The 12,313-nt window shown below is 31.9% G+C and overlaps 1 long non-coding RNA gene across 1 annotated transcript in view; it reads left to right on the top strand.

The window, feature by feature from the left end:
- Nucleotides 1-12,028, top strand: part of LOC142324579 (uncharacterized) — a 226,634-nt gene extending 214,606 nt beyond the window's left edge. The window contains exon 4 of the long non-coding RNA XR_012756333.1: nucleotides 11,909-12,028. This is a non-coding gene — a long non-coding RNA (uncharacterized LOC142324579). The remainder of the gene's footprint in view (nucleotides 1-11,908) is intronic.
- Nucleotides 12,029-12,313: the final 285 nt, after the last annotated feature.

Below are 12,313 nucleotides of genomic sequence, written 5' to 3'. Positions count from 1 at the left end.
AATGTTTTAAACATTAATACAGTATTGCGCATTGCTGATCAGCTGTTGTTATTTTATTGCCAACTTTGAAATAATAGTTTTTCAAATAATTTATTGTAGAGTATTTGTCAGTAAAAAAGTATCATGTAAGTAATTTTTATTTAACAATGTTTGTGCAATTTCCAATTTGAAAAATTGGAAAAATTTCCAATTTTTTAACAGAAATTTTTATCAGTAAATTTTGTTTTAAAAGATTTATCACATTATAAAAAAAGAATCTGATTTTTGTTTAATTAAATAAGTACTTTTCTGACTAACGTAGTAATGTACTGTTTCTAAATAAATTTCGAATTTTCCAATTTTTATGTGTGTTATTAAACTTATACTATTTTGTTCAGAATTAAATTTTCTACATGTTTTGTTTAAAATTTTGATGTGTTTATTACCCGTTCAACAAAGTTATTTATTGTACATCAAACGGAAAAAAACAGGGTTTTTTACCCCGTATTTATTGGTTTTTCACTCCATATTTCTCAGACATATACGGTTCTGGAATCTATATTATTATATTTTTTCAGGTTAAGAATAATTCAGAATAATCAGTAATTCAGCTCCTTAATTAACGTTCTTAAAATTTCTGTACGACCTTATTTCACCGGGATACAACACGTGAGCTGAATGTTTGCCCCTCACCAACTGCTGCGTCTAATGTACTAGTCATGGTATTGTACTATTCTGTTTTTCTTTTATTGTATATACAAATGTGTCATGTTATTAGTAATCAGATGATATCATCTGGTTAGATAGTACAACGACCCTCGCTCTCCTGTCTCATCCAAGCCAGCCGAGGGTTCGGTTGACAAAGACCAGGGGTAAACCTTGAGGAGAGGAAATTGCTAACATACCGCAGTCCGGTAATAGATATCATCCGGTGTACTGGTGGACCAGAGAAATCGAAGACCAAAGGAAAATCATGCAGCGTCACAAAAGAACTGCTCAGAGGTCGCGAGCAAGGAATAGTAACGATGAAGAAAGTCGACGTGCTGCCCAAGACGATAGACAGGCCAGGAAAAAGCTTAACTTTCTCATTAAGCAATCTAAGAGGAATAAATGGCAAGAGCTCTGTAACGAACTTGACACTGACCCTTGGGGGAAAGCTTTTAAGATAATTACCAAAAGGCTAGGTAGACAGGTGCCAACGTTGAGTAAGGAGGAAGCGGAACGACAAGTTAGGATTCTTTTCCCTAGACCTGAAAATCTGAATAGGGAAAGAATTGTTTGTGAAGGTGGCAGATTCACAGAACAAGAGGTAATGGAGGCCATTAAAAAGTTGAAAAACCGGAAAAGTCCAGGGCCGGATGGCATACCTGCGGCCATCATCAAGACTATAGCAGGAATAATACCCTGGGAAATTGTGGATCTGGCTAGTTATGGTCTACAAAACTGTAATTCTCCTGGCTGCTGGAAAGCAGCCTGGACGGTTTTTATACCCAAGGCGGGGGTAAATAATGGATATAGGCCGATTACTCTTATTAATAATATGGGAAAGGTGGTTGAGAGGCTGATAGAAGGCAGGCTTAGGGCAGAGCTTGAGGAAAAGGGCTGTCTACATCCACAACAATATGGATTCAGAAAAGGCCGATCTACCATAAATGCCTTAGAGAAAGTTAAAAATTGGGCTTTAAATAGCAGGAGCGGTTCCTGGAGGACCAGGAAAATCCCCCTAGTGATAATGCTGGACATTAGGAACGCGTTCGGATCAGTACCCTGGTCATCTATAATTGATGCATAGCATGAGATGCGAATAAGCGAATATCTAATAAATCAAGTTAACAACTATCTACATCAAAGGTTTCGTGAGATCAAAACTTTGGAAGGTAAGGCAGTATTCCAGATGTTTGGAGGCCTTCCTCTAGGTTCTGTGCTGGGCCCAACCTTGTGGAACATTTTTTATGACGCAGTCTTCAGACTGAATTATCCTGAAGGAGTTACTGCAATTGGCTATGCTGATGACATAGCAATCCTCGTTGAGGATAGGGATGTAGATAACTTAGAACGCAAAGCCAATCTGGCATTAGGAATTATAGATGCATGGTTACAAAGAAGCCAACTACAGATAGCCCCAGGGAAGTCCAGTTGTATTGCCCTTTCCGGCAGAAGACCTATTAGAGGTATAAATTTGAATATCAGAGGAGAGCCAATTATGCAAGTCAATGAGGCAAAATATCTGGGAGTCATACTCGATACAAATTTGAGATTTAGCAGACACATCGGTATGATATGTAGTAGGGTCACTCCAATGGTCAAAACTCTGAGAGGACTCTTCCAGAACCATGGAACACCAAAAATAGAAACTAGGAAATTAATAACTGCTGCAACAACATCAATGATATTATACGCGGTCCCGGTTTGGGGACATACAATTAGTATTAAACGGAATAAAGGAAAATTGAGAAGCGCGCATAGACTTGCACTGTTGAGGGTGGCCGCTAGTTACAGAAAAAAAAAAAAAAAAATGTATGTCCTAGATGGGCTGAAAACAGGAGGGTAATTATAACAAATCGATTAACACCGGATAATCTAATTAATTGGATGGTACAAAATCTAGAGAACTGGGACTGATTCAGAAGGTTTGCTGGAGAGATCCTGAGAACTAAGGAAGAAGAGGGCGGTAGACTGTGATTAAGTTAAGTAGGGAAGGGTGGACAGTCTCTCCGTGGAGGGCCCGTATGCCCTGGTTTGCGGGTTCCTGCGAAGGGGGAGAACTCCAGGGGAGATGGGAATAAAAGAAAAGACAGAGTCCCGGCCGGCGGTGTGTCTCCCTGCGGGCGTCTAGGCGCTTTGTGGGGTGGGTACCGTCGGTTAGAGGCATAGGCGTAAAGACCGAGACCCGGTTCCCTGCGGATGGGCTGGGGGGACGGCATCGCCGGACCTTGGCCCTAACGCGGGGAATTAGAGGCAGGCAAAAAATAAAACAAAAGATCCAAGACCGGGGGGGCCAACCTGCCGTGCCGGATGTAAAGCCGGTGGGTGGGGGACGCCCCCTTTGAGTAGAAGGACACTCTCCCCGACTGTGTATACTTAAATGGATATCCGGTCGGGGAGAGTAGGGAAACAAACAATCCATCGGTTATGTCTAGTGGTGAACGCGTCTTCCCAAATCAGCTGATTTGGAAGTCGAGAGTTCCAGCGTTCAACTCCTAGTAAAGTCGGCTATTTTTACACGTATTTGAATACTAGATCGTGCATACCGTTGTTCTTTGGTGGTTGGTTTTCAATTAACCACACATCTCAGGAATAGTCGAACTGAGACTATACAAGGCTACACTTTATTTACACTCATACATATCATCCTCATTTATCGTCTGAAGTATTATCTGAAAGGTAATTACCAGAGGCTAAACAGGAAAAAGAAAGAAAAGGGATAAACCTTCAGCTCACTAATCTTTCACTAGCCGTAAATCGTAAATGAAGCCTGTACAACATATGTTTATATGTACTTTTTCCTTTATCTTCACAAGTAAAATAGGTGATAGCATATACTATCTATGTACTCTATAGGTGATAGTATATACTATGTATTTGTTTGTTCGTAAAAATATTGAGATGAAGTTTAAATTAATTGTTTAAATTGAAATTTTTATTTTTTCCACATTTAATATTTTCTAATACTCTTCATTTAAAGTCAATTGCAAATTTGACATAGAAATTAAACTGCTTAACCGCTAATTAAAATAATTGTCATTTAGAAACCGATATACCTTTTAATTGCTTTCTGTGTAAACGTTAGTACAAAAATCAATAATTTACTACAATTAAACTAATTAAGGCATTTTTAAAGACATGAGTATTAAATAAAATAAAATCTCTCATTTGTATTTAATTAAAATGTTGCGTAGGCCCGTTTAATTATTTAAAATATTTAATTTTCAGCTACATGTATATCTATTCGACAGTGTAAGCAATAAAAATAAATAGACCTTCAATAAAAAGGAATTAATATACATTATAATATAAAGTAACGTATGACTATATTGTATAAATTATACATTTTTCACGGTATTTGCTACTTTATTTATATTTATTTAACTTTTTCACAATATAATAAAAATTCAGCTTCAGTTTAGGTTTTCTGTTTTATTTAATTTAAATAAAATGTTTGTCGTTTGAGTAAATTGCTTCTATAATCAGAAATCATTATTCTGCAGTTTTATCCGTCGTTTATGTTTTTGCTTTATATACAGCCTGATTAATAATTTATTCAAATTAAAAATAAATTTGAATATATTTATTTTATATATATATATATATATATATATATATATATATATATATGTTAACCCCATATTCAACATATACATATATATTTTTTTTTATATATTGTATATTATGTAATGGTAAAAGTTATAATTTAAATTCATGGTTCGTTCTTGGTTGGAATATATTCGTTGAGCTTTACTGTTGCGCATGAAGAGACAAAGAGGGAGTGAGTGAGAGAGTAACGGAGAGTTGATAATTTTAATTGGAGGTCATTTCAGGGATGAAAAGGGATTTACTCTCCCTTCTAGCTCATAGGGGGTGGTTTAAGAGCTAAATTTGTCCTGTACAGATCTCCCTTCTTCTTCCCTTTACCCACTAATCACACTCCTCCCCATCCTCTTTTGTGCAGTGATGCTGATTCCTGAAGGGAGAATTGAAATGTAAAATTTCCCATGTTATTATTATTATTAAATATTCTTCTGAATCACATTTCAGTTTTTATCTATCCTTAAATTGTATAAATAAATAAATATATATATATACACATTTTTTTCATATCAATTATTGGTATGACTGGTCGTTATTATTTTAGTTCAGAGACTGGTTTAGACGTGCAATAATCTAAATTCAACTGTCAATTTGTCTGGACTAATGGATTAAATTGATTAGATAATGGATTTACTGAAGACAGCTTGAGATATATTTTTTTTACCTCTATATACTGAATGAAGTTATATATTGCGGTTTGTCAGAGATTCAAACTAGAAATTAAGTTCCAAAAAGTTATACACCTGAAACTTTAGTAGGGTTATTAAGATATTCAGTAAATATTATCAGTTGTCATAAACAATTTAAAAACCGTAAAGTGGCCTTTTTTCATTTTATGATTTTTTAATTAATGACAAATATGTTGATAAGAAAATTATTTATTATTACTGGTATTTTATTTGATAGGAATTAAAAGATCTGTTTAATAAATAAACATTTTAAACGACAAACCGACTCAATTTCATTAAACATAAAGTCAGAAACTTACATGTTAACTTTTTTATTTTATCTTGCTACCATTTTCAGTGACTGATGCTGCTGTTCTCAACCTGATGTAACTGATATTATTACTAGCCGTTATTTTTTAATAAATTGACACGTGTTAGGTAGATAACAAGTATTTATTTAAAATATGATTAAAAGAATGGGTCGTATTTGAATTGTGTCAGATCATCATATCTTTATTTTTCCACTATATATTTAATAATGTTCTACTTCGGTTATTACGATGTCCTTTCGTATCATGTATAGAATTTAACAAAATTTTTTTAATTTGAAAAAGTTTAATTGTTTATTGGCATTTTCTGTATAGTTTAATTTTTTAAATATATGCCTAACTATCTCAAACAAAAATAAATCGCTAGCATAAACATTAATTGACGTCAGGGCGAGATTAGTAGCACTAACATTCAATGAAAATGGATAGAAGAGCGATTGAAAATTTTTTTTTGTTATTTCAAACTCTGCTTACAATCGGTTACATTATATTAACCTTCAGTAAATTGGATCACATTCGTAATCACATACGATAAGAAGTTCCCAGCGAAACTCCTCAGAAATTACACACAAGTATTAACAAAGAACTTTTGTAGCATGCAGCACATACACTAAGTAATTATGAAAAGCTAACAGTAGAACAAAGAAAGAAAAATAATAGAAGTCATAGATAATAAGAAAAACGATGAAACAATGAAAAGAAAAAAATATTATACAATAAATTTGAAAATAAAAATTGAAGAGATAATGCACACCTCTCACAACTGAAGTTACACTTACGACAATATCCAGTCACTAAAATTCAAAACATGTAGCCGTTTTGATCTCCTAATGTCATACCCGATGTCTAGGAAGTTCACTGTTAACTTATTCACGTAGTTGTTAAGTCACATTTTGTACTTTGAACTGAAAAGCTGTCTTTCCATCCGTACTTATCGTAAACGTACATTTCTGTATTTCACTGCTTTTTTTTTAAGATCTAGGTGCTTCTGCTATGCACCTCGCTAGTTTACTTTAAAACAGGTGTAAGATGTCAATATTGTTCTGCTCTCAGTGGCCCATGGTTCGATCACACAGTTCTACTAGACAGATTTTATAATTGTTGAGTATACCATCAGCTTATTAGACAAGGAAAACATGAACGTCTGCCAAACAACCAGAACGTTTCCTTGGCTTTATGTCAGATTGCCTTCTCTTTTCTCTTATATAAACTTTCCACGTTACTTAACGGTCAAGGTGTAGAGACCTAGTTACCTCACACTCTCAGTTTGCAGAATTACAACGTCATGAAGGTGGACCCCTGAGGAGGTCCACCTTCCTCCTCCTCATTGTGAATGTCACATGGTTCGATTTTGCTTAGCTAACGCGTATTCTCCATTTACTCCTCAGCGAGAACAGTTGTGTCAGCCGTAAAGAAAGTGACAGTAATTTAATCGACAGTTGGAAGTTCTATAGTGAAGATGGAATTTAACACGGGCCTCAAGACAGAGTCCTGAGAAATCCCCGACTTGATTTTGAAGAATATGGAAAACATCCTGGTTATATTTCACTTGAGAAAAATGTCCTTCTAGATGGACACGTACAATAAGGTAATAAGGTTGAGGAAGACTCATCTTCAATTTATACAAAAGGCCAAGGTGGTAAAGGTTGTCAAAGATCTGTTGGATGTCCAAGAAGGCTAACGATCAATATTAGTTCTCTTCAAGGATTCCTTCTGCGATCAACATTGCGAGCCTGTTTGTTTGCTCGATAGTGAAGTGCTCACAACGGAAACCAAACTGATGGTCTGGAATTACATGGCCGTGCTCCAAAACAGGTCATTCGATAGACAACACACTGACTGATAAAACACCTTCGATATAATAGTTAACAGGCCTATTGATTTGTATGAAGCCACATCGAATGCCGGTTTGCCTAGTTTTGGGACCTTGACTATTTGGGAAGAATGTTGTCCAGAGAAGGCCATTAAATAAGTGTGTTACATATAGTATGGCTTTGGAAGGCACCATAAAAAGCATTTTGTTAGTGATTAAATCAAAACAAGGGCTCTTCTCTGAGTTTTCCACTTCTTGATCACATGAATAATTTCAGCTGAAGAGAAATGCTTAATAGTAAAGCCCATTGAGATCGGCTTATCTAAGAAAGTAACGATTATTTCCACACGAGGACTTCGTATTTCAAGCGGTTGAAAGACATTACTCAACTAAGACGACATTTTACAATAAAATTTGACGAAATTTTTTTAGAACTCTGTATTAACTGGCCTAAGTTCGGTTTCTTATTAAAATTTTGATTTTGTATGAAGTAAAGGAAGTATTGTGATCGCGAAACATTTCGGTTTTCAAATTTCAACGGAAGTATCCATTTTAATAATCCCTGAATTCATTTTGACTAGTTTCGGCTTTACGTCTGTACGTACATACATATGTATCTCGTATAACACAAAAACGATTAGCCGTAGGATGTTGAAACTTTGGATATAGGTCTGTTGTAACATCTAATTGTACACCATCGCTTTTGGTTGCAATCCACTGGACCAAAAGGGTCCAAAAAAGCCCAAAATCAAAAAAAAAAAGGATTTTGGACTTTTTCTTAGCTGTAGTAATAAATCCTCATTGAGCGCTTTTCAACTATATATCATAAGTGATACTTGTTTTTATTGGTTCCAGAGTTATAGCCAAATAAAACTTTAATTAATAAAATATTTGGATCTTACAAGAGGAAGGCACATCGGTTCAAATCCGACTTCATCTACGTTTTTTTTAATTTAATTATATTGATATATTAATAATTATTAACCTCAGATTGTAAAAAAAATTTACATTATATAACAATTCAATAATAACAATAAAAAAAATGAAAAAATATCAGAAGTTATTAATGAAATAAAATTTTATTTACTTTTCATTTAAAAAAAAATTTGATTTGGACACTGCATGTCTTCCTTGTACGTCTGTTAAATTTCATTTACAGATTACAATTACACATTTTTTTAAATGAAAAATATTTTATTTCATTAATCAAACTTCTGATATTTTTTTTTCTTTAATTGTCATTATTTAATTATTATTTATCGTAAAAATTTTTTTAATAATCAGAGGTTAATAATTAATTATTAATAAATCAATATATTTAAATTAAAAAGAAAATGTTAAAAAAAAAGAAGATGAAGTCTGATTCGAACAGATGTACCCTTGTAAGATCTAAATATTTAATTAATTAAAATTTCATTTGGCTATAACTCGGTCGGTAACCAATGAAAATAAGTACCACTTATGATAGCGTTGAAAAGCTCTAAATGAGGGCTTATTATTGCAGTTAAGAGAAAGTAAAAAATACAAATTTATTTTGAATTTTGGGCTTTTATGGACAATTTTGGTTCAGTCGGTTGAATCAAAAGGGGAGATGCACAACTAGATGTTGCTAAATCCAAAATTTCAGCATCCTTCGGCTAATCGTTTTTGAGTTATGCGAGATGCATACGTACGTACACACGTCACGCGGAAAATAATAAAAATAGATTCGGATATGATTGAAATGGATTTTTCCGTTGAAAAATTAAAAAAAATTGTATTTTTTTATCTTTTCTGCTCCTCCACTTCCAAAATCATCGTGCAATCGTTTTTTTTTGTTTCTACGTTAACTCTATTAATGGAAGAAACCAAATAAAGGTTCAAATAAAAATGGTTAAGAAATAAAATGTTACCTACCAATTTCTTTTCTGCTGGTAGGGGTGAATTATGATGAAATTTTATTGTAAAATTATTACTAAAAGTTTATACATACTAGTAGCTCTCAAAAACCATTATTTGATAAAATAATGGTACACTCATATTTACCATTATCCGTTGGTTGATTTTACTTCACATCAAACAATTTTTGCACTGTTTTTAACGCAAATTTTTAGTGGACTGTAAATAAATCAGTTCTTATTATGCTCTTATTTTTGTAGACCAGCTGGTCCCACACACGTTTAACATATAGAATAAAAACAAACAGAATGTAAATAGTAAACAAATAAGAGCACTTCACGATCTCATCCATCAATTATTAAGTAAAAGTTTATAAACAAAAAACGTTTTGAAAAATTAAAAAAAAAAACGGTTCCCAAACCGCAGTATTACCCCCAATTTTTGTTGTTTTTTTTTTATCACGTACCCTGCTAATATGTATGGAAGGACAGTTAAAAAAAAAATTCGGATAAACAATATGCAATAGATATAAAGGTATTTTTTTCGATTTGTGGGAGAGGAATAATGGGCAAAATTCTTTTAAAAATGGTAAGATAAGCATGCACTGAGCTTAATATAAAGTGAGGTTATGTTTTAAAAATTTTGAGAAAATTGACCTCCAAAACCCCAGCCCACCACCTGAGATACTGACCCAAAAATTTCACAAACAAATTTTCCCGTATACACGAGTCTGTGCAAAATTTCATCAAAATCTGTTTTATCCAGTCAAAAGGCTTCAAACATTCCAATTCCCGTCCCAACATACGTACAAACATTACTACTTTTTTTTTGGAATTTCTCGATCATGAAACGTCAAGAAATGTAAAAAAAAATCGTATTCTATCTTTTGACTGACTAAAATATTAATAAAATAAAATTTTAGTAGGTAATAAAAAAAATTACTTGAAGAATACTTAATAACGTAAAGAAATACGACATTTTAGTTCTTTAAATTTCAGGCATTTTAAGTCAACCTACATTAGGGATTAATAAGTTGAAAGTAATTTTTGTCTTGAATATTGAGCGGACTTCAAAAAGTTTGGCCAAAATTAAAAATTTTTTTTGAGTTGAAAAAGTTATTATTTTTATAAATATATATTTAGGAAGAACTTTCATATGATAAAAATCTCTGACAGAGATTATGCATAAAATTAAATGAAGAAAATATTGATTTTTCTTGAACTTAATTTTTTCTAGAAATTTTTATATTGTTTAAAGGAAGGATTATTTTTTCAACATTCTTCATGTTTTAAGTTTACTCACGGCTAAAACACTAATGGTTTTGTTGAAAACGTTTCAGCGGTTTTGAAGATATTGAAAGAACTAATAGTAAAGTTAATGAGATAAGATGAAAATCTATTTCGTTTGAGTTTATTTTCCTTAAAACAACCGTTAAAATAATTATAATTAGAAAAACTTCTTAACCTACCTATAAAATTATTTAAAAAGATCTTACTTTTTTATATTAGTTTTTATCACTTTAACAAGTGATAAATGATTTTTTTAAAAACATTTATCTTTGTTTAGATAATTTATAAAACACCTAAATGTTTCTTATTTTTTCTAAAAAATTAGACATGTGTGTGTGTATATATCTATGTGAAAATATATATATATATATAAATGAACATCTCCTGACTTGAGTATTTCATAAACGTCCAGCATAAACTACTGAAGATAAATTGATGAAAATTTGTATACATGTTCTTCATACAGTTAAACGCACACTAAGAAATAATTTTTCAAATTCCTGAATTTAAAGGATTAAAATTGAGTAACAATGTAATTCATTGTTTTTTTTGTTTTTTTTTTTAATTTCTTGGTAAGAAATTAAGATATCAATTTGATTTTTGGTGTGTATAATATTTATGTGATTATTTGAAAACAAATTTCTAAATTTTTTGAAATTCCAATTTAAAGGGTTAAAATGAATTTGAATTTATTTTTAATTTCGGCTATTTTTTTTTATTTTTCGGTGAGAAATCAAGCTGATGCTTGATTTTTTATGTATAATCTCCATGTGAGTATCTAAAAACCAAGGACGAAGTTCGTCGATGAAAACGTGTGAAGAACTGCAAAAAAATGTTAAATGACTGTAAGTTTTCCCCATTTCTGACCATACTAAACGAAATATTCATTAGATTTTGACTTGCAAATACTCTTAAAATAAATATTTGAAAATCATGATTTGTTTATTTTTAATTTCGATCTTTTAAAGGTGCTCAACCAACATAGCCAATGTAATATGTACGACGCCGCTGACTGTACCTGTCTCCGGTTATTTGAGTAAAACAAATAAATGAAAGTAATTAAAAAAGAAAAAGAAACAAAGTACGGTCACCTCCTAGTGATGTTTGTCGGGTAAAGCTAAAAACCGGGCAAAATACATTTTTAGCCGAACGAAGTACGAGTAACCAGTTATATTTTTAAGATGGAGGCTGACTATTTCAAATCCCACAGTCATAGATCACTCAAATTGTTGGGTTCCATATAAATCAAACTGTTGCTTTAAACAAATTACAATACACTGATAATTATAAATTATTATACTTTATTAATTATAAATTGAACAAGCTTAATTTTTATTTATCATTATTATCCTCACAAGCATGAGTCTAATAGACACAACGAGGTCCAAGGGATAGAGTCCTCTGGCTAGATGGGAAAGGCGAATGAAGCGAGCCATGACCGGCTGAATATTCCTTGACCGCGACGGGAAACGCAAGTAACCATATAGCGCGAACAAAGCCGCGACGGAGGTGCTAATGTATATAAATATACTCGTATATATAATTATATGTGTATTAATGTCTTATATTATTAAACTTGTTACATATAATTTATTTAAAATAAAAAATCTTGTTTTCATTTTATAAATTTTCTTTATTTTTCAGGTCGCTTAAAATATACAAGATCGCATTTTTTTTTCATACTGATAGTTCTTATATTTTGGGAAATTGATGTACTGAGCGCAAAATCTCAACATTTTTCCACAGCTAATTAAAATAATTAAAGTAAGTATTTTAAGGAACTCTAATTGTTTCTACTTTTAAAAAAGAAGTATTTAGAAATTACCAGTATTATATTTATCGAATAGAAAATTTTAGAAAGTTCTCATTTATTTGAATCAAATTTATCAATATATTTATTATTTAAAGATTAATTTTAATAAAGGATGGAATGAACATAAGAAAGAATTAAAAGTTTTTGGATGGAGAGATATAATGCAGAATATAAATTTATTGCAATCAAGCATTATTTTATAAATTAAAATTTTTTTAATTAAAAAAAAAAATTAA

This window comes from Lycorma delicatula, chromosome 5 (genome assembly GCF_047948215.1).
Source record: "Lycorma delicatula isolate Av1 chromosome 5, ASM4794821v1, whole genome shotgun sequence".
Lineage (NCBI taxonomy): Eukaryota > Metazoa > Arthropoda > Insecta > Hemiptera > Fulgoridae > Lycorma > Lycorma delicatula.
This window is presented reverse-complemented; position numbering and strand designations above follow the sequence as displayed.